Source organism: Amblyraja radiata, chromosome 6, assembly GCF_010909765.2.
Source record: "Amblyraja radiata isolate CabotCenter1 chromosome 6, sAmbRad1.1.pri, whole genome shotgun sequence".
Classification (NCBI taxonomy): Eukaryota; Metazoa; Chordata; class Chondrichthyes; order Rajiformes; family Rajidae; genus Amblyraja; species Amblyraja radiata.
The window spans coordinates 92,752,426-92,774,178 of record NC_045961.1 but is presented as its reverse complement, the minus strand read 5'-3'; the positions used below and the strand labels follow the sequence as shown (position 1 = coordinate 92,774,178).

The 21,753-nt window shown below is 42.4% G+C and overlaps 1 protein-coding gene across 1 annotated transcript in view; it reads left to right on the top strand.

Annotated features, from left to right (window-relative positions):
- Nucleotides 1-21,753, top strand: part of tmem131 (transmembrane protein 131) — a 181,371-nt gene that overhangs the window by 4,443 nt on the left and 155,175 nt on the right.

Genomic DNA, 21,753 nt, shown 5'->3' with positions numbered 1-21,753 from the left:
CACAATGGCAGGCAGTGACTAGTGGGGTACCACAAGGCTCAGTTCTGGGACCCCAGCTATTTACGATATATATTAATGATTTGGACGAGGGAATTGAATGCAACATCTCCAAGTTTGCGGCTGACACGAAGCTGGGGGGCAGTGTTAGCTGTGAGGAGGATGCTAGGAGGCTGCAAGGTGACTTGGATCGGCTGGGTGAGTGGGCAAATGCATGGCAGATGCAGTATAATGTGGATAAATGTGAGGTTATCCATTTTGGTGGCAAAAACAGGAAAGTAGATTATTATCTGAATGGTGGCCGATTAGGAAAGGGGGAGATGCAACGAGACCTGGGTGTCATGGTACACCAGTCATTAAAAGTAGGCATGCAGGTGCAGCAGGCAGTGAAGAAGGCGAATGGTATGTTAGCATGTCTCCTAATATGTCTCCTAATCTGAGGAAAGACATTCTTGCCATAGAGGGAGTACAGAGAAGGTTCACCAGACTGATTTCTGGGATGTCAGGACTTTCATATGAAGAAAGACTGGATAGACTCGGTTTGTACTCGCTAGAATTTAGAAGATTGAGGGGGGATCTTATAGAAACGTACAAAATTCTTAAGGGGTTGGACAGGCTAGATGCAGGAAGATTGTTCCTGATGTTGGGGAAGTCCAGAACAAGGGGTCACAGTTTAAGGATAAAGGGGAAATCTTTTAGGACCGAGATGAGGAAAACTTTTTTCACACAGAGAGTGGTGAATCTGTGGAATTCTCTCCCGCAGAAGGTAGTTGAGGCCAGTTCATTGGCTATATTTAAGAGGGAGTTAGATGTGGCCCTTGTGGCTAAAGGGATCAGGGGGTATGGAGAGAAGGCAGGTACAGGATACTGAGTTGGATGATCAGCCATGATCATATTGAATGGCGGTGCAGGCTCGAAGGGCCGAATGGCCTACTCCTGCACCTATTTTCTATGTTTCTATGTAAGGTGGAGCCTGATCAACCGGTAAAAATAGTGATATTTCATTTATTAGTATTTCTTTCAATCGGTTAAGTATTTATCATGCTTTACAAACCAAAATATTTTGACATTAACTTTCTATATAAGATTGCTGTTTTTAACAACTTTCCATCCCTTCTGCATTTTATTTTGTTGACAGCTAAATTAATGGGGATCTCTTTAATTTAGCCTAACCAATTTGCATGGGCCTTCCTCTGAGCTTGAGTTAAAATGCTGTTGACATCTGAGAGACTGCAGTCCATAGTATACCAACGCACCTATAATTTATTGCTTTGCCCTTGTGCATTATTAGACAAAATGGATTATTGTGACAAGGTGGTGATTTGAGATGGGGGGGGGGGGGGAGAGATGTGGGAGGAGGAAGTGGAAGGGTGTTTGTATGTTATCAGGAAGTTTGAATTGCATTAATATCATACAAGAATTAAATGCTGTGTTGGAAGCTCATGATCTGGAACTAGCCATCCTTACCTCTGCCTTTCCATTTTGACTGGTCACCTCCATTTCAGCAGGAAAGTTAATTTCACATTTTTTATATAATGAGTACTCACTCAGTCAATGATGCTGAAGTGGAGGTGGTTGAGAACATCAAATTCCTAGGTGTGAATATCACCAATCCTTCTACTTCCTAAGGCCAAGGAAATGCATCATGAATCCAATAACCCATGCCAATTTCCACAAATGCATTCTGGAAAATATCCTGTTGCACTGCATTTCAGCTTGGTATAGCAACTGTTCTTCTCAAGATTGCAAGAAATTGTGGAGTGTTGTGAGCACAGCGAAGTCCAGCACTCCTTTTTTTCCCCTTTCTCTATTGACTCCATACTTCACGCTGAGCCAAGAAAGCCGCTGACTTGATAAAAGACCACAAACACCCCTGTCATTCTCTCTTCTCATCTCTCCTCTCCTGTTGTGTGGAGATACAAAGGTTTGAAAACATGTACCACCAGATTCAACAAAACGTCTTCCATGATGTTATCAGACTCTAAATTGGCTTCTCAAAAGCATGCCTTGCTGAACCATTTGTCTTTGGAATGAGCTGTTGGAGGAGGCAAGATCAATAACAATGTTTAAGGGGCTCCTGGACAGGTGCTCGAATGAGCAAGACATTGAGAAATATGGAATTAATGCAGGCAGTGATATTTAGATTGTTGGCATAGATGTGGTGGGCCGAAGGGCCTGTTTCTACACCATAGAACTGACTGGCTGACTACAATAACAATCATGTTATTGTACACGGGTTTTGGAGATAAAACTTAATGGGAATGCCACGACTGGCAGAATCGAATGAAAACAATAAAAGTTTGGGAGTATTGGTTTTTGTGTTGGGAGACATTTGAGAGGATGATCATGGAGTTGAAATACAATAAAAGTGTGGCTGCTTCAGCAGTAGAATGTATGGGGGAATAATAAAGGTAACAAAGAGCATGGATAAGATTTGAAGGGCTTCACAAGAATTCAGTAAACTGAAGCCTGGATGTCAAGCTTTGATAAGAATCTGAAGAACCTGATTCGGGCTTGGTTTTATGCTGTGTACAGCAAGAGGAAGCTTTAGTCTATCTGTCAATTGATGTTGAGTAAATAATCTAACAAGGTCATTTGTGAAAACATGGTGCGTTGACGAGTTAGATAATGTTAGAGTACACGTGGAGATTGATCCATGCTGTGAGATAAAGCTTGGTTGGTTATATGCAAATGAGATGGATCCAGCATTAGGTAGTACAATGGTCTGAGAGCTAAACATGTTATTGGAGACACAGACTGCAGATGCTGGAATCTGGATGTGTTTAGTTTAGATGTACAGAACGGAAACAGGTCCTTCGGCCCACTGAGTTCACGCCGACCAGCGTTCCAAGCACACTAACACTATTCTACACACAAAAGGGACAATTTACAATTTCACCAAGCCATTGGGAGGAAACCGGAGCTCCTGGGGGAAAGAAATCCACGGAGGTCACTGGGCAAATGTACAAACTCCGTACAGCCAGCATCTGTAGTCAGGATCGAACCCTGGTCTCTGGCTCTGCAAGGCAGAAACTCTACCGCTGCACCACAGTCCCAAGTTCAAATATTTTTTACATTGTGAATGGGATCCAATAAATTTCAAAAGCAAATCTGATTTTCCTGACCTCACTATGTGTTGTACCTTGAACCAGTTTGAACTAAAGAAGATCACATTTAGTTGGATGTGTTGGTATTGTTAAGTGGGATGCTAGAGTACATAGTTAGTGCTGCATTTCCTCTTTCCACCAGCCCAGTTGATCTAAGCTGAAACTGAATCTGTTTCTAATTCATTTTCCCTTGGTGACTATAATAGGCATTTACAAATCAGTCTTTAACTATTTACTAGAATCTGATGACCTGTATACCTGAGAATAGATTCTCTTTGCTACTGTGTAAAAGTTCTTGTATGAATAAGCAGACGCATTTGCTGGTTTGGAAGAATTGAAAAAGGGAAATGAAAGTAACTTGTGCATTTAAAAAAATCTGCGACAAATGAATAAATGGTGAAAGTAAAATCACTCTCTAAAGGTTTATGACAGTAGCTGTGGCAAAACAAAAAAAATTCTAGCTCTAACATGGCACAATTTATGATGAGACAATGCTTGCTATTTTATCATTGTGCAAGACTGTTTAGGCTTCAGAATATTGTCTGTTTTTGATCTCTTGCTTAAGGAGGTCTGTGAAAATAGTTGATGTCTATAATATTAATATGCAGTTGAAACTCCTCACTTTCCAACGCAAGATCAAAGTACATGGATATTCAGAATTATAGACAAGGCTGATCTAATCAAGAATCATAAAAATGGCATAGAGCTTTTCTTCCTCCGCCTCCGTGCCTTTTTCTGTGGGAAGGAGTCGTTGCTCCACCAGTGATGACCCCTTCTCCCATCTCCACCTGTCCCCCTCCTCTTGGACTTGCCCCAAACAGCCTTCTACCCTCTCTCGACCTCTTTATTTCCAACTGCCAGCATGACATCAACTGTGTCAACTTTTCCACTCTCCTTACCTACTCCAACCTCACCCCCTCTGAACGTACAGCCCTCCCTCCGCTCCACCCTGACCTGATCAAACCCGCCGACAAAGGAGGTGCCGTGGTAGTGTGGCACGCTGACCTCTACCAGGCTGAGGCCAGGCGACAACTCTCAGACACGTCCTCCTACTTATCCTTGGACCATGATCCCACAGATGAGCACCAGGCCTTAATCTCAAACACCATCACTGATTTCATCACTTCTGGCTGTCTGCCTTCAACAGTCTCCAACTTTATCATTTCCCAGTCCCGCACAGCCTGTTTTTACCTTCTCTCCAAAATCCACAAACACAACTGCCCTGGCAGACCCATTGTTTCTGCCTGCTCCTGTCCCTACCTCGACTCCATCCTATCACCCCCGGGTCCAATCTCTCCCGACCTATGTCCAAGATACTTCACATGCCCTTCATCTCTTTAATGACTTCCGCTTTCTGAGCTCCCACTCCCTCATCTTTACTATGAACGTTCAGTAACTCCATCCCCATCACCTCCATCGCCCACCAGGAAGGCCTTAAAGCCCTCCGTTTCTTCCTCGATTGCAGAACCATCCAATTTCCCTCCACCAACACTCTACTCTGCCTAGCGGAGCTGGTCCCCACCCTCAACAACTTATTTGACTCCTCCCATTTCCTCCAAGTCCAAGGCATCCGCATGGGTCCCAGCTATGCGCATCTGCGTCCAAGATGAGTTGTTCCATACTGGAGCATCCGAGAAGTCCTCTTTCTTTAGGGAACGGGGGGTTCCCCTCTCCCATCATAGATGAGGCCCTCACTCGTGTCTCCTCGGTACCCCGCAACTCCGCCCTTGCTCCCCATCCCCCTAGTCGCAACAGATTCAGAGTCCCCCTTGTCCTTGCCATCCACCCAACAGACAATCCTCCAAATTTTCCGCCACCAACGGGATCCCACCACTAGCCACATTTTCCCATCTCCACCCCTTTCCGCCTTCCGCAGAGACCGTTCCCTCCGCAACTCCCTGGTTAACTCATCCCTTCCCACCCTCTCCCCAGGTACCCTCCCCTGCAACCACAGACGATGTAACACCTGACGCTATACCTCCTCCCTTGACTCTGTCCAGGGACCCCGACCGTCCTTTCAGTTTAGGCAGAGGTTCACTTGCATGTATTACAACCTCATCTACTGTATCCGTTGTTCAAGATGTGTACTCTTGTATCTTGGTGAGACCCAACGCAGACTGGGCGATCGTTTCGCGGAACACCTTCGCTCAGCCTGCTTGAACCAACCTGATCTCCTATTTTCTGGACACATTAATTCTTCTTCCCATTCCTACACTGACCTTTATGTCCTAGGCCTCCTCCATTGTCAGAGTGAGGTTAAACGCAAATTGGAGGAACAGCATCTCATATTTTGCTTGGGCAGCTTACAGCCCAGTGGTATGAATATTGATTTCTCTCACTTCAGGTAGCCCCGGAATTCTTCCTCTCTCTATCCCTCCCCCACCCAAGTCGCACTAGCTTCTTGTTTTCACCGTACAAGCTGCTTACTATGGCCTGATTCCTTTTATCATTGTTACTTTTTTTGCATATCTTTAATTCACTGTTCTTTATTTCTCCACATCGCTGTCTATATCTCTCGTTTCCCTTATCCCTAACCAGTCTGAAGAAGGGTCTCGACCCGAAACGTCACCCATTCCTTCTCTCCAGAGATGCTGCCTGTCCCGCTGAGTTACTCCAGCTTTTTGTGTCTATCTTCGGTTTAAACCAGCATCTGCAGTTCCTTCTTGCCTAAAAAAATACAATGTAGGGTTATGTTCATGTAAAACCAGTACATCACATGCACAGATGTGGGAAGTATGAGGATCATATTTATTAGATTCTACAGAAAGATGATATCTCCTCTGGGAAGAGTGAGGATGTAGAACAGGTTGTTGTATTGTGAGGTGAATAATTGTACTTGAAGAAATATGCTGGATGAATCGGACATGTATGGTGCAAATATATTCTTGTATACTGAAGTACAAATTAGGGCTGGTTCAATCAAAGTTCACAAGGAATTTCCAGATTTCATTGCCCCAAATATTTGTTATCCATTTTTTCACCTTTTCTTTGAGACCCCGTGACTCGAGGCAAGTGAGAAACATCTGTATTATAATGCATTACTAATAATAATAATAAATTGAATTTATATAGCGCTTTTCAGGGACTCAAAGTCGCTTTACAAGGCAAGGCAAAAAACAAAAACAAAAACAAAATAAAACAAACCAAAAAATGAGCAACAATTCAAGCACAGATGAAAAGGGAGGGGGACGTGGGGCTAAGGATAGGCAGAGGTGAAGAGATGGGTCTTGAGGCGGGACTGGGAGATGGTGAGGGACTCAGAATTGCGGATCAGTTGGGGGAGGGAGTTCCAGAGCCTGGGAGCTGCCCTGGAGTACAAATTAGGGTCTTGTCAAATTAGGGCTGGTTCAATCAAAGTTCACAAGGAATTTCCAGATTTCATTGCCCCTAATTTTTGTTATCCATTTTTTCACCTTTTCTTTGAGACCCCGTGACTGGCTTAAAGCACCGAAGACCCAGGTTCAATCCTGACTATGGGTGCTGTCTGTATGGTGTTTGTACCTTCTCCCTGTGACCGAGGGGGGTTTCTCTAGGTCAAGGGTTCCCAACCTGGGGTAAATTTACCCGTAAATTTGTCGATTCTGGATTTGTGCATATTTTTTTCTCATTGACTAACTGTGTTTGGTTCTGGTAAACCAGTATCTGTTTATCATTAGTTCATAAATAAGTGAAATAACATTCTTATGTGCTATTAAAATTGCCTGGGGTAAACAGGACAAAAACGTTGGGAACTCCTGCTCTAGGCGGTCTGGTTTCCTCCCACACTCCAAAAACACAGGTTTGTAGGTTAATTGGCTTTGGTAAAATTGTAAATTGTACCTTGTGTGCAGGATAGTGCTGGTGTATGGGGTAATCACTGGTCTGCGTGGACGTTGGCAGAAGGGCCTGTTTCCATGCTAGATATCTCTAAAGTCTAAAATAAAGACTACTTAAGTGGAGCAATTGACCCTTTCCTGAAGCTTCATTACTTCCAAGTTAATCTTTGCAATTGTGTTGTCCAAAACTGAAGGTAGTACTTCCTACGGCACCTGATCAACAGTCTGTGCAATTGAAACATCCTCTCCTGATTTCAGATCCTCTTCGGCTAAAGGCTAATTAAAATATTGATCTTTGGTTTGGTTACTTTTGCAACAGCAGCTAAGTTTTGGACAATTGGAATCTATGGAGAATAAAGGAAAGTTGCAAGGATATAGCACAAAATATTCTCTCTTATGCAGCCAGCATTGGTGAAGAGGAACTTGTGTGCTGAAATAAAAGTGGCATGTACAGCGTGCAGATACAAAAATACACTAACTGCACAGGATATGGGGTTTAAAGTTCAGCATGTAAACATCATGCTTTTGCATCATCTTGACTGGCTTCAGGGACTGGGTGGTGTGGGAAGTCGTTATCTTCAGCCCTTTCTGTATGTTTAATGCACATAATATTTGCGGTAGTTGAAGGAAGCTTTAGTGATTCAGAATGGGGCATTGGCAACACAGGTGGTTGTGGGTTTAAGGGTAAGCAGTGGAGATATAGAACTGAATGTTATCAGTAAAACTGAGAAACCGATCTTCCACGAATAAGGAAATGAGACAGATGTTTGACTGTAACAGGTGGGATGAGAGGCGGTGCTTAATATTTTAGATATTTTAAAGGAGTGAGTATGAAAACAAGACTCCAGAATTGGGTTTCGTAAGAGTTTGAATACATTATGTGCTCTTATTTTTAAAAGGTTCAGCAGTCTAGTAACAGTAGGGGCTTATTCTTATCAAATGTTAAACGAGTATCAGAAATCAACAGCAGAGAGATGACTGATAAAATGGCAACCTGGCAGAGTTGTGCAACCTCTTCCCTCAAATCCTTTTCACCAAACTTACTGGATCTTTGGAGATGCTAGTGGGATTAATAATTTATCATTCACAATGTTGGATACACAGCTTGTAGCCATGAGGTAGAAGGGTGTCATTGTTGGAATTTGGCAGGTATTGCTTCAAAGCTAGGAAGTTTTTGACATTTTTTGAGTGTCCGGAGAGAAAAGTAAAGTCAGAGTAAAACATGATCCAAATTTTTTGAGATGACAATTTATTGACTCATGAGGCAGTGCCAGAATCAAAGGAGCTATCAATGACTTCAGTCATGGTTATTTTAGTAATCTGGTAGGAATTAGGGGATACAGGGTTTAAAACGAAGGAGATAAATTGGGGAGGGGTGGAAGAGTCATCTCACAGATTTGATTTGGAATGAATTCTTTTGGAGAGAGAGACTGGAAGCTGAAGTGAAGAAAAAGTATTATTGCGGAATACTTTAGAATAAATTGCACACCCCACGCTCGGGAACAATTTCTTCCCCTCTGTTACCAAGCTTCTGAGCAGTCCTTCCGTAAACTTCACCTATACACCATTGCAGATCTGGAAGTGGTGCGATACTAGGCTGCGAGCTATATTCTGTGATCTATATCTTCCCCTTTGTTCTACCTATAGTGAATTGGCTTGGCTTGATTGTATTTATGTATTGTATTTGATCAGATAGCATGCAAAAAAACAAGCTTTTCACACGCAACAATCTTTTAAATCTATGATTATTAAAATCTGGCAGATAAATGTGATACTGTGCTGTGAGTGGTAACTTTAAGTGCGTTCAGACCAGTAGGAATGCACAATGGGATAAATTTCCTTTACAACACAGCGGGTAAACGTCCGGTTAATAGAGTTTGGATTACATATTAACCCTGTTTATTGTACAGTATTGAACTCGAATCTGGTATACAGGGAAAAAGTGAGGGATTGATTTTTGTCTTGAGTGGCTGATCAATTTAGCAAATTAAATTAAAGTAGTTGCTAGATGTAGAAAATGTACTAAAACTATTTGTAGAACATCTTGATGAGGCAGAAATAAAGGAAAAGAAATAATGTCTGGGCATCTTCTGGAATGGTTCATTTGCTGAAGGAGCAGTGTGTGTTGGTTGGCCCTAACTGATGGGTATTTCTCTGAGAACAGGACAAGACATGGATTTCGGTTCATAAAGGAGGAGAAATAAAAGGAGACATGACTGAATCGCAGGATGTGAGTGAACGGGTCTGGACAGAATTTTGAGCCGCAGCCAAACACAACTTGAATGGTTTGAGTGATGACGCCTTTTGCTTGCAAATAGAAGTTATCATTCTCAGTTTAAATCTTGATAAGAATTTGTGTGGCTTCCTGTCAACCTTTGGGCATGTTTCAAAACTAGGCAGGTTGGAAACTAAAAGCGTAGGCAGTTAATGCGGTATTTGTACTTTCCTTTGTCATTTATATAACGTTGAACTTGATTTTCACTTAACGGGTTGTAAATTCTGCTGAGTTTGGATTCTTCTGCAAAAAACTTGCTGAAATTGTTTTTTTATTAAAGCTATGTTTTACACACAAATGGCATAACTGACTTTTCCATGACTGAAATTGGGTTATTTTTAAACAAACTGCTGAAAAATAGCATTATACTTTTCTGAAACCAGTATATGAACTATGAAAAAGTCAACTATTTGAAATATCTACACTTTCTTATTTGCTCAGTGAAGGGCTTAATAAGAGGTGAATTGGGACTGCTCAAGCTCAATGTGCAGGACAGACTGTATTGGTATTGATAGGATTGGGCATGAACTCGTGTTGGAAGGTGGGGTGGGGGGTGGGGGGGGGGGGGGGGGGGGGGGAAGAGAGGAGTACTTTAATAGGAAAAGGAAATTAATGTAGTTAAATCTCTGAAGACTACAAAATGAACAATGGTTGAGCATCCGGCAGGGTTAGGGGATGGAGATACAAGGAACCCTTGCAGATGCTGGAATCTTGAGCAAAACACGGTGCTGAAGGAATTCAGCGGGCAGGCTGCATCTGTGGAAGGAATCGACATGTGATGTTTCGAGGTGGAGCCCTTCTTCAGAATGTTTGTAGTAAGGAGAGAAAGCTGGAAAAGTGAGCTGGGGATCAGGATAAAGCCTGGGGTGGCACAGTGGTATAGCAGTAAAGCTGCCTCACTGAGACTTGGGTTCGACCCTGACTATGCGTGCTGTCTGTATCGAGTTTGTAAGTTCTCCCTGTGATTGTGTGGGTTTTCTCCGTGTGCTCCGGAATTTTCTTCCACATTCCAGAAGCGTGCGGGTTTGTAGGACAATTGTCTTCTGTAAAGGCTCGAAGGGCCGAATGGCCTACCCCTGCACCTATTTTCTATGGTTCTAAATGGCCCTCGGTGCTTAAAATGCGAAAGTGGGATAATATGGGGCTAGTAAGCAGATGATCAATTGTTGGTGTGGATTCAGTGGGTCAAAGGGCCGTTTTCATGCTGCATCTGAAAAACTAAAACATTCCAAGTGAGAGCTGGATACAGGTGGGGGGTGGAGTTGATTGGCAGCTGAGTGGAGTAAATAACAAAGGCTAGAGGTGTAAATGAGATGGGTGTGAGATAAAGTGAGAAGCGGAGTGAATTGTAAAGCCGGAGGGAGGAATAGAGCTGTAAAGGGATAGCTGAGAGAAAAGATGGGGGGGGGGGCTATAAAAGAGAAATGAAAGTCAATGAGTTGAGTATACAAGGAGGGGAAAGGAGCATGGTGACTGGGGAGGGAGAGGTGGGAAATAATGGGAGAAATGGGTGTGCACTCGGGTGCAGAGGCACAGGAAAGAGGGAGTATGGGGATATTACTTAAAATTGAGAATTCAATGTTCATAGTGTTGGGTTGTGAGCCATCCAAGCAAAATATGAGGTGCTGTTCCACCAGTCTGTGCGGCTGGTCTCTGTTGATAGAGGAGACCAAGGATAGAAAGATCAGCATGGGAATGGAAAAGGGAGTGAAAATGATTAACAGGGAGATCCAGCAGTTCCTAGTGGACAGAGAGCAAGGGTTTAGCAAAATGGTTGCCTAGTCTATGCTTGGTCTCGCCGATGAAATGATCCAAAATGAGCTGTTTCAATTATTAAACCTTTTAAAAAGGGTATTGCCAGAAGGGACTCTTGTAGCCAGTTCAATGTGGCATAATTTCCATAAACGTTGGGAATATTTTATTTTTATTTTTAATTATTTCTTTAAGCTTGCTACACAGCTATTTTACGTGCAATTTTGAAACTAATTGATATTACCTGTCAATATAATGGGATTTTCCATGTCACGGCAACGACTAGGGAGCTGTCGCAGGGATGAGTAATATCCCCGTACCCCCTCTCTTTCCTGTGCCTCCCCAACCCATGCACACCCATTTCTCTCACTAATTGCAATATATATTGGTGGTCTATATACCAGTGATCTAAGTATCTCCCAGTTTTGCAGATGGCTTATAAATTGACAGGAGAGGAAATGGGAGCAGTGGAAGAGAAAGCAAAGCAATGTGCTTTAGATAAATTGGGTGAGTGCGCAAATTCATGGCAGATGCGGTTTAACATGGATAACTGTCGTTATTTACTTTTTGTAAAATCAGATAGATTAATTATTGTGTAGGAAAGAACTGCAGATGCTGGTTTAAAACAAATGTAGACACAAAATGTTGGAGTAACTCAGCGGTTCAGGCAGCATCTCTGGACAGAAGGAATGGGTGACGTTTTGGGTCGGGACCCTTCTTCAGACTGATGGATTATTATCTGACTGGTGTTTGGGGGGGAAAAGGAAAGGTGCAGCAAGATGAAGACTCTTCACCTTTAAGATAACGGTTACTCTTTTCACACATTTTCCAATCTGCTGATTGTTTCCAGCATTTTCTGTTTTATTTAGAATTTTTAATATCTGCAGTCTTGGTTTTATATTTGTATGTTGAGGGCCAAGACTTTCCTTGTATACCTGAAAGCATGCATGTGGGTGTTGGAAGCAGTTAGGAAGGCAAATATTAACCTTCATTGCAAGAAGATTTGGGTAGAAGGGCACGAATATTTTTGCTGCAGCTGTACATTGCCTTGATGAGGCCCCATTTAAAGATGTCTGTGAATTTTGGTTTCCTTGGGTGAGGAAGGATGTTCTTGTTGGGAATAGACTTGCTATGGCAAATCACAGTCCTGCGATCTTGAATATGCCATTTAGAACTGAGATCAGGAAGGGTTTCTTCAACCCACTGGGGGCTGTAATAGAGACATTCTCTATCGCAGAAGACAAAAGTGGCCATTTCATTCAATGTTTTCAAGGAGTACATAGATATATTCCTTAATATTAAAGATAGCTAGGGAGAAAGCCAGGACAGGTACGATCTGCCATGATAGTGCCAAATGATAGAGGAAGGCCTAATGGCCTCCTGCTATTTTCTACATTGTTAAGTTTCCACATTGTTGCACCAGCATGAAATAGCTTTGATACTGGTTAACACTTTGTCTTCCACCATAGGAATGATTTTTGTCAGTGCTCACTGGCTTCGTCATGAACTTGAGTGTGGAGAATTTTGCCACTTCTTCATATCCCAGCCTATTTTTCCACAGATGACTCCTAACCATTCCCCCCCCCCCCCCCCCCCCCATTGTCTTATGCTTGGCCAATGCTCAATTAAGAAGATTTTTATTAAAATATAAACTTGCAGTGCCTTTTAATATTTGCGAAAGGAGCTGAGTGTGATAAATTTCAATCAAGGGGAAATGATTAGTAAATGTAAACATTTCAGTCTGTTTAAATCTAAATATTTTAATTTGGAGCGCATAGTTTGTGAAAAATGTTTGACAGCGCATCTTGAATGAAATTTGTAAATTAAATAGGACATCGGTATGATGCTAAGCCTTAAATTTCAAAAGGGACTTTCAAAACGGACTTTCTGTTTGATACAAATTAAGAGGCTATATAATCCATTTCTTTAGAACTTTGAGATTTGTAATGGAGCTAAGAACAGACTATTTGAACAGCCTTATGAGCATTAATTTTAATGTCTGAAGAATTGTAATCCAATGGAATTCAGGAATAGACCCTTGACCTAACCAAGTAGAGCTGCTGATTACTTCCTTGAAAGAATTGTTAATTGAACATCTGGGAATGATAACCCACATGATGGAAACTGGTATTGACATATAATTGAATGTAAAACTAGCATCATGGCTGCTTGGATCTTGTAGCCCAGTGTGAAGATGAACTAGTCCAACTTATTCTGATGTTTTGCTTGATAATCTCGAGGGAATTAAATATTTCCTGCATAAATTGCCTTTTGCATATGATAGATTTTAGTTTTTAATAGTCTCTGGTACCAGTAGATTTTATGGGCCAGATGGCCATTCTCATTTTATAGTTAATGTTCTTAACTACCGAAAGGCACTTGGGATGACTGCCAAATTTATCTCTGGGCATGTTTCGGATTAAAGCAGATATTGATGATCTCAGTTTTAGAGGAGTGAGGTTTCTACATGTCCCTTTTTTTAGATTGAGTTGTTTTCAACTATTACTTTGTTTTCAAGTTTTTAATGTACAAATCTTTTTGAGTTTTATGGAACATAATTCCTTAATGCTTTTTTGGGTCTGGCTGAAAGTCACTATTTATCATTAACGTTGTCATTTTAAATAATTGCCTATACTTTCTTTGCTGAATGCTTATTTTAATGCCTTTTTAAGTGTCATCTTAATCATTTAGAATTGCCATGTTAGAGTAAAACATCCGGTGTACTCGGTAGTCGGCTGTTATAATGTTACCAAAGCCTTTATAATAATTTATTTATGTCCATTTGTAGTATCTAAATAAATGTTCTAAACTTAAAATACAGAATATTCTTAATGACCAAACAATGAGCTTTATGCTTCTGATTTACCCTGCTGTTCCATTTGCGGCAGGTTATTGCTCTTTGGGAGTGGAAGACTAGGTATATGATGTCAGCAGCTAGCACTCCGGTGCTGATAATTGCTGAGTAAAATTGTGTTTGTTCTACCTCATTAGCCTTTTTCAGCTTGTTTAATGCTTAAAACAAAACTGTGTATTGTTTGTCCCTGGTTTATGTAGTAAGGAATGTCATTTTTCTTAAGGTGTGCAATTTTAGTTTTGGAAGTCTCAAGTAGCACTTCAGGTTTGAGGTTGAAGAATAGTCACATTCCTTACAATGCTTTCCTCCTGCACTTATGCTGCCACATTTTCTGTCATTAAAAAACTGACGTCCAGCTTGCTTGGGTCAGGTTGGTTATTGCAAACTGGGCGGAGGTGTTGGGCAAAGCGATCTCCAAGCCTGCGGTTGGTCTCACCGATGTGGAGCAGTTGACACCTGGAACAGCGGATGCAATAGATGAGGTTGGAGGAGATGCAGGTGAACCTCTGCCTCACCTGGAAAGACTGCTTGGGCCCTTGGATGGAGTCGAGGGGGGAGGTAAAGTGACAAGTGTAGCATTTTCTGCAGCTGCCAGGGAAAGTACCAGGGGAGGGGTTGTTTGGGTGGGAAGGAACGAATTGACCAGGGAGTTACGGAGGGAACTGTCTCTGCGGAAAGAAAAAGGGGAGGAGATGGGAAGATTTGGCCAGTGGTGGGATCCCGTTGGAGATGGCAAAAATGTTGGAGGATTATATGTTGTATGTGACGGCTGGTATGGTGGAAGGTAAGGACAAGGGGGACTCTGCCCTTGTTACGAGTCGGGGGATGGGAAGTGGGAGCGGAGCTGCCGGATATAGAGGAGACCCTGGTGAGAGCTTCATCTGTGGCCGAAGAGGGAAAGAATGAGGACATCTCCGATGCCCTGGTTTAGAACACCTCATCCTGGATGAAGATGCGGCGTAGACGGAGGAATAGGAAGTAGGGGATAGAGTCCTTGCAGGAAGCAGGGTAGTCCAGATAGCCATGGTATAGACAATAGGTGCAGGAGTAGGCCATTCAGCCCTTCGAGCCAGCACTGCTATTCAATGTTATTATGGCTGATCATCTGCAATCAGTACCCCGTTCCTGCCTTCTCACCATATCCCTTGACTCTTCTATCTTTAAGAGATCTATCTAACTCTCTCTTGAAAGCATCCAGAGAATTGGCCTCCACTGCCTTCTGAGGCAGAGAATTCCACAGATTCACAATTCTCTGGGTGAAAACGTTTTTCCTCATCTCCGTTCTAAATAGCCTACACCTTATTCTTAAACTGTGGCCCCTCATTCTGGACTTGCCAAATATCAGGCCTCTAGCTTGTCCAATCCCTTAATCTTATGTTTCAATGAGATATCCTCTCATCCTTCTAAATTTCAGAGTATACAAGCCCAGCCGCTCCATTCTATAAACATATGACCACCTGTCATCCAGGGAATTAACCTTGAGAACCTACACTGCATTCCCTAAATAGCAAGATTGTAGTATTGAGGAAGTGATATACCATCTCTCGTTCAGGTAAGATGTTAAATTGAGTCCAGATCTGCACCAGATGAATGGAAAACAAATTGAGGCATGATTTTGAAGGGCTGTGGTTTTGCTATTCTTGGCAGAAGGATTAATATTGGGTGGTCATATTATGACATTTAGACACAAAGCTGGACTAATTCAGCGGGACAGGCAGCATCTCTGGAGAGAAGGAATGGGTGGCGTTTCGGGTCGAGACCGTTCCTCAGTTACTCCAGCTTTTTGTGTCTATCTTCGATTTAAACCAGCATCTGCAATTCCTTCTTGCTCATTATTACATTTGTTGTGGTATCTCGGGGTGTCTGAACGAGCTATAGCATTTCTTACACTTAATTGCTGTTTATCGGCAGTAAGGCATTTTGGGATTCTGGGATTCTAGAGGACATAAAAGGAATAAAAGGAAGACTTTCTGTTTAAATGTATTGGTCTATTGAGTACTTTCTATAAATATTATTTTTGGGAAAATATGTATAGACATGTTGGGGATATTTAAATTTATATTTCTGACCTGCTTGAGTTACTCTGGTTTCTGCTTTCTACTTGTAGCATACACATATAGAAGACTTATTTCTAAAACTAACATTTCTGGGATTAAAGAATGTGGTCTGATGAACTCTCATTTCTGATTCGATCAATCAAAGGATTTGGTTGAGTATTTGATTTGATGTTACCGTATCAATGGAAGCAGATGGGAGCACAAAACCATCAGTATGCCTTGTCTAAAGAACTACTACAAATTGGATGGCTAAAGTAAAATAGAAGAATATTTTGTTTTTTGATTGTGCTACTGTTTTAAGAGTGGAAATGGTTATAATTGATTCTTCTGATTTCAACTCGAGGCTAATTCTTGAAAATGGAAAAGGGAGTTATTACGACTATGTAAAAAGAAAATAACGTAGTCTATGGTGTTAGCATTCTTACACTGTGTTTATGCCAAATTGTTTTGCTTGTTAGTTGGGGCCTAACTAACATTATGTTCAGATGTTGCCATCTCACTTAGAATTAAAGTTGCTGGAAAGGATACAATGGGAAATGGCATTGGACAGAAGGAATATTCTACTTGGAACAAGGGTGACCTTGGAACAAAGGTGACAAATGGAGAAGGTCGGGTGTTTGAAATTATCAAGGGTTTTGATAAACCCTTTAAACAGTTTCACTGTTTGGTGGACTGATCACCCGAAAATGCAGAATTAAAGTTAGTGGTGAAACTATAAGGGTTGGGGGAAGAATTATCAGGTATGCATTGTCTCAAAGGCTGGTGAAAAGAAATTCCCTTGTATTTTGTGACAGGAAATTGGATATATGGAGGGGAAGTTTAGGCGAAAACTAGATTAATTAAGTATTTTTATATGGCATGGACATGATGGGCTGGATGGCTGTGCATGAAAATTGATTGATTCTGTTCATGAATATCCTAGCATAAATTATCTCATCCCTATTATCAGTTGATGTTTTTAAAAAAATGTCAGTAGAGACTGTGGTCCCTTGATGTTAACTACTCGCATGTTTAACACGTCAGTATTTTCATGAAACATTTTGAAAATATTTACACCATTAGCCTAGTTCCTGCTGCCCGTGTTTACAGTTGTTCTCTGAACATAGACGGTGTTGATAGGATTTCTGACACTCAGGATGTAAACTGTCATAGGTGAATTCTTATTCAGCAATGGTTCAGTATAGCACGGCATTTAGTTTTATCATTGTCATCTGCTCTCGGGCACAAGGGGTTGTTATAGTTTCTAACATTTCTTACGCATCATTGAAAGCATTTCCAGGAGTTTGAATTGTGTAAAGGGGGACTCGATCAATAATAATTTGTTAAACTGACTATGTTGAATAAAACTCTTTTAATATGTGGCTCACTGTTTTGTAATTACAAGTACAACATGAAAAGTTTAGGTAGAGATTTTGTGCTGATATGGTATACAAGTACAGATGCACAACCTTTTATCCGAAATTCCAAATAATGAAAAGCTCCGAATAGCGGACATTTATTTTGGTCCTTGAAGAAAGGTCCTTGAAGACGTTCACCGAGGGCGGCCCGCAGAGGTTACAGCGGAACCTTCGGTCGGTCCTCGAAGAAAGGGGAACTAAATCCCCATTCATAAAAGAGAAGATGAGGGTATATTGCGCGGGAGGGTTAATAATTGACAACCTGCTGCTGCCTGCCCGCTGAGTTAAAAAGTTCCCACGGTAGACTCACGATACACAGTGTATCGTGAGTCTTGCGTGGGAACTTTTTAACTCAGCGGGCAGGCAGCAGCAGATTGTCGCTCCCTTCAGTTTCACCCCACCTACACCCCTCTGCTTCCCGGCCAAGTGTGTGACCCCTTCCCTCCCCTCTCCAGCTCCCCGCCCATTGCACCAGCGTGGGGGCTTTGCACTGTCTTCACGTCGGCGATGCCAGAAGGTCAGTGCCAGTCACCGGAGACGTCAGGACCAACGGGACACCGACCCCCAGGCCCACTGCAAGCACGGAGATCCCAGAGACCCACAGCCAGCAGCAGCCTAGCTCCGTTCCAAATCCAGAGGAAAACTGCAAACTGGCCGGAGACGTCAGGACCACCAGAAGCCGCTCCCCGATGGGCCATTACGGCGACAAGAGGCAGTTCGCCCATAGCCCGAGCTGCGCCCCCTCATCGGGACACCGACCCCCAGGCCCACTGCAAGCAAGGAGATCCCAGATCAGCAACTCCAGCCCAGCCCCGCTCCAACTCCAGAGGAACACGCTCCCCGTAGGGGCAGAAGCTGATGGTGTGCAAGGTACGTCTTGTTCTTGGGGTGGCGCAGCTCGGGCTGTGGGGGAACTGACACTTGTCGCCGTAGCGGCCCATCGGGGAGTGGATTCCTCTGGAGTTGGAGGGGGAGGGGGGCATTGTGCTGTTTGATCGCCCCCTGCTATCCCAGGGACAGGGAGACACAGCGGCTTTTGAGAATGGTGGGCAATCACTTCCAAAGTTCTGCCCACACAGTCAGTACACCTATCCTACACTTGTCTCCTGCACTAAGATCATCTTGCAGAGAATGATCCCAGCCTAACCCTCCCTATTCTCTCCTATTCTGCAAGAAAAAACTACATTGAAGACTCAAACTCGCGATCGAGTAACTGCCGGGATCGAGGCGCAAACTCGCGACCTTGCGGATATGAGCCGAGCACTCTACCACTGAGCCAGCCGTTAAAATCTACGCTAAAAATATTCCATTCTGAAAGCCGAAAAATTCCGAATTACGAAAAGTGTCTGGTCCCAAGGCTTTCGGATAAAATGTTGTGCACCTGTATGTGTTTCATAGTTGTAACAAATGTTTGTACTGGAAGGGTTTGCATATATCTAAACATGGTGCTGTCATGCTGAGTATGTTTTGGATCTCGTCGCATATTTAGTTATTTGGAATATTTTAATAGCCACCATCTTTAGATATATGTAAATGTGGCTGGAAGGGGAAAGTTGAATGGTTATAGCAGGCATAGGAGCCCGCAGATGCTGGAATCTTGAGCAAAAAAACAAAGTGGAAGAATCTGCAGCATCTGGAAGGAAATGGATAGAGGACATTTCAGATCGGGACCCTTCTATCTATTCCCCCCCCCCCCCCCCCCCCCCCCAGGATGCTTCCTGGCCTGCTGATTTCCTTCTGCAGTTTGCATTTATGCTCAATCAATACAGCACCCATTTATGATCTAGATCTTTATTTACTTTTAAGTTTTGTTTATGCAACAAGTTGTGTTTGTGAACAATTGCTATTAGATAATATATTTTGTGAAAAGTGAATTTGTTTCTAAATTTGGAAGATTTGGACTGCACAGTGGTGGAGTTGCTGCCTTACAACGTCAGAGACTCTGGTTCGATCCTGACTACAGGAACTGTATGGAGTTTGCACGTTCTCCCTGTGAGCGTGTGATTTCCTCTAGGTGCTTCAGTTTTATCCCGCGTTCCAAAGTCGTGCAGGTTTGTTGGTTCATTGGCTTCTGTAAATTGTCCCGGGAGTGTAGGATGGAACTAGCATACATGGTGATCGTTGGTCGGAGGGGGCCGAAGGGCCTATTTCCATGCTGTATCTCTAAACTGGACTAATATTGAATGAGTAAAGTTATGGGTAAATATTTCAAAATACTGGTGACTTGCCTAGGAGAAGAGGAAGCATAAGCAAAATGGGAAAGCAGTTTGTCGGCATTCAAATATATGCATCCAAATAGACAAGAGGTGCAGGAGTAGGCCATTCGAGCCTTCATGCCAGCACCGCCATTCAATGTGATCATGGCTGATCATCCACAATCAGTACCCCTTTTCCTGCCTTCTCCCCATATTCCCTGGCTCCGCTATCTTTAAGAGCCCTATCCAGCTCTCTCTTGAAAGTATCCAGAGAACTGCCTCCACTGAGAATTCCACAGACTCCACTCTCTGTGTGAAAAAGTGTTTCCTCATCTCTGATCTAAATGGCTTACCCCTTATTCATAAACTGTGGCCCCTGGTTCTGGGCTCCCCCAACATGTTTCCTGCCTCTAGTGTGTTCAAAACCTTAATAATCTTATGTTTCAATAAGATAACCTCTCATCCTTCTAAATTCCAGGGTATACAAGCCCAGCCACTCCATTCTCTCGGTTAACAAATTAAGCAGTTAGTTTTAATTACAACAACAATTGCCTCCCTCTCCCCTATGTCTGCCTAACAATCTTGAGCGTGTTCAGCAATTTGCCTTTTCTTCCAATCTGGTGAAGTGTATTTGCCTCTTACTGTGTGTGTGTGTGTGTTTGACTACGTTAGGGAGGGCAGGTGTTAGGTTGGATAATAATTCTGCTGAAGAATTCCATTAAGTCCACCAACATGACCTTGAACTTCAGGTCACTTGTAACTTGGTCGCTGATATTTCTGGCTTTGGTTATAAATGCCTCATTTGTATCAGAACATAACTGAACCATCATTCAATTGGCTCTTTATGGCTATCTATTTATGTGAATGCTAACTTTTAAGTATAAAGTTAGTATTAACATAAATATATAGTTATAAAACGCCCAATTGAAAGATTAGCAATTTCTTTGACTGACTTTCTGGTGGGTGTCAACTACCAGTTTTGAGTGAATTGATATTTCTAAGAATGTGTGATTATGTTCAATGCAATCTCCTTGAGTTTACCAGATTTTTTTTGTATACTTCCCATCACCTTATTCTGTTAAATACCTTTTAAGACTGGAGGTTTGTTTAACTTCTGCTGATGCTCTCAATGCTTCTCTTAAGCTACAGTGCCCTCCATAATGTTTGGGACAAAGAGCCATCATTGATTTATTTGCCTCTGTACTCCACAATTTAAAATTTGTAATTAAAAAAAAATCACATGTGGTTAAAGTGCACATTGTCAGATTTTAATAAAGGCCATTTTTTTACATTTTGGTTTCACCATGTAGAAATTACATTGGTGTTTATACATAGTCCCCCCCCCCCCCCCCCATTTCAGGGCACCATAATGTTTGGCGCACAGCAATGTCATGTAAATGAAAGTGGTCATGTTTAGTGTATTGTTGCATATCCTTTGCATATCCTTTGCACTTCAATGACTGCTTGAAGTCTGCGATTCAAGGACATCACCAGTTGCTGGGTGTCTTCTCTGGTGATGCTCTGCCAGGCCTGTATTGCAGCCATATTTAGCTTATGCTTGTTTTGGGGGCTAGTCCCCTTCAGATTTCTCTTCAGCATATAAAAGGCATGCTCATTTGGGTTCAGATCGAGTAATTGACTTGGCCACTCAAGAATTGACAATGTTTTAGCTTTGAAACCTCCTTTGTTGCAGTATGTTTGGGATCATTGCCTTGCTGTAGAATGAACCACCAGCCAATGAGTTTTGAGGCATTTGTTTGAACTTGAGCAGATGGGTGTCTGTACACTTCAGAATTCATTATGCTACTACCATCAGCAGTTGTATCATCAATGAAGATAAGTGAGCCAGTACCTTCAGCAGCCATACGTGCCCAGGCCATAACACCCACACCACCGTGTATGCTTTGGATCTTGGGCAGTTCCTTCTCTCCTCCATACTTTGCTATTGCCATCACTCTGATATTAGTTAATCTTTGTCTCATCTGTCCACATGACCTTTTTCCAGAACTGTGCCTGCTATTTTAAGTACTTCTTGGCAAACTAACTTGGCCATCCATTTATTGCGGCTAACCAGTGGTTTGCATCCTGCAGTGTAGCCTCTGTATTTCTGTTCATGAAGTCTTCTGCGGACAGTGGTCATTGACAAATCCACTCCTGAAGAGTGTTTCTGATATGTCGGACAGGTGTTTCTTTATTATAGAGAGAATTCTTCTGTCATCAGCTGTGGAGGTCTTCCTTGGACTGCCAGTCCCTTTGTGATTAATAAGCTCATCAGTGCTCGCTCTTCTTAATGTTCCAACAGTT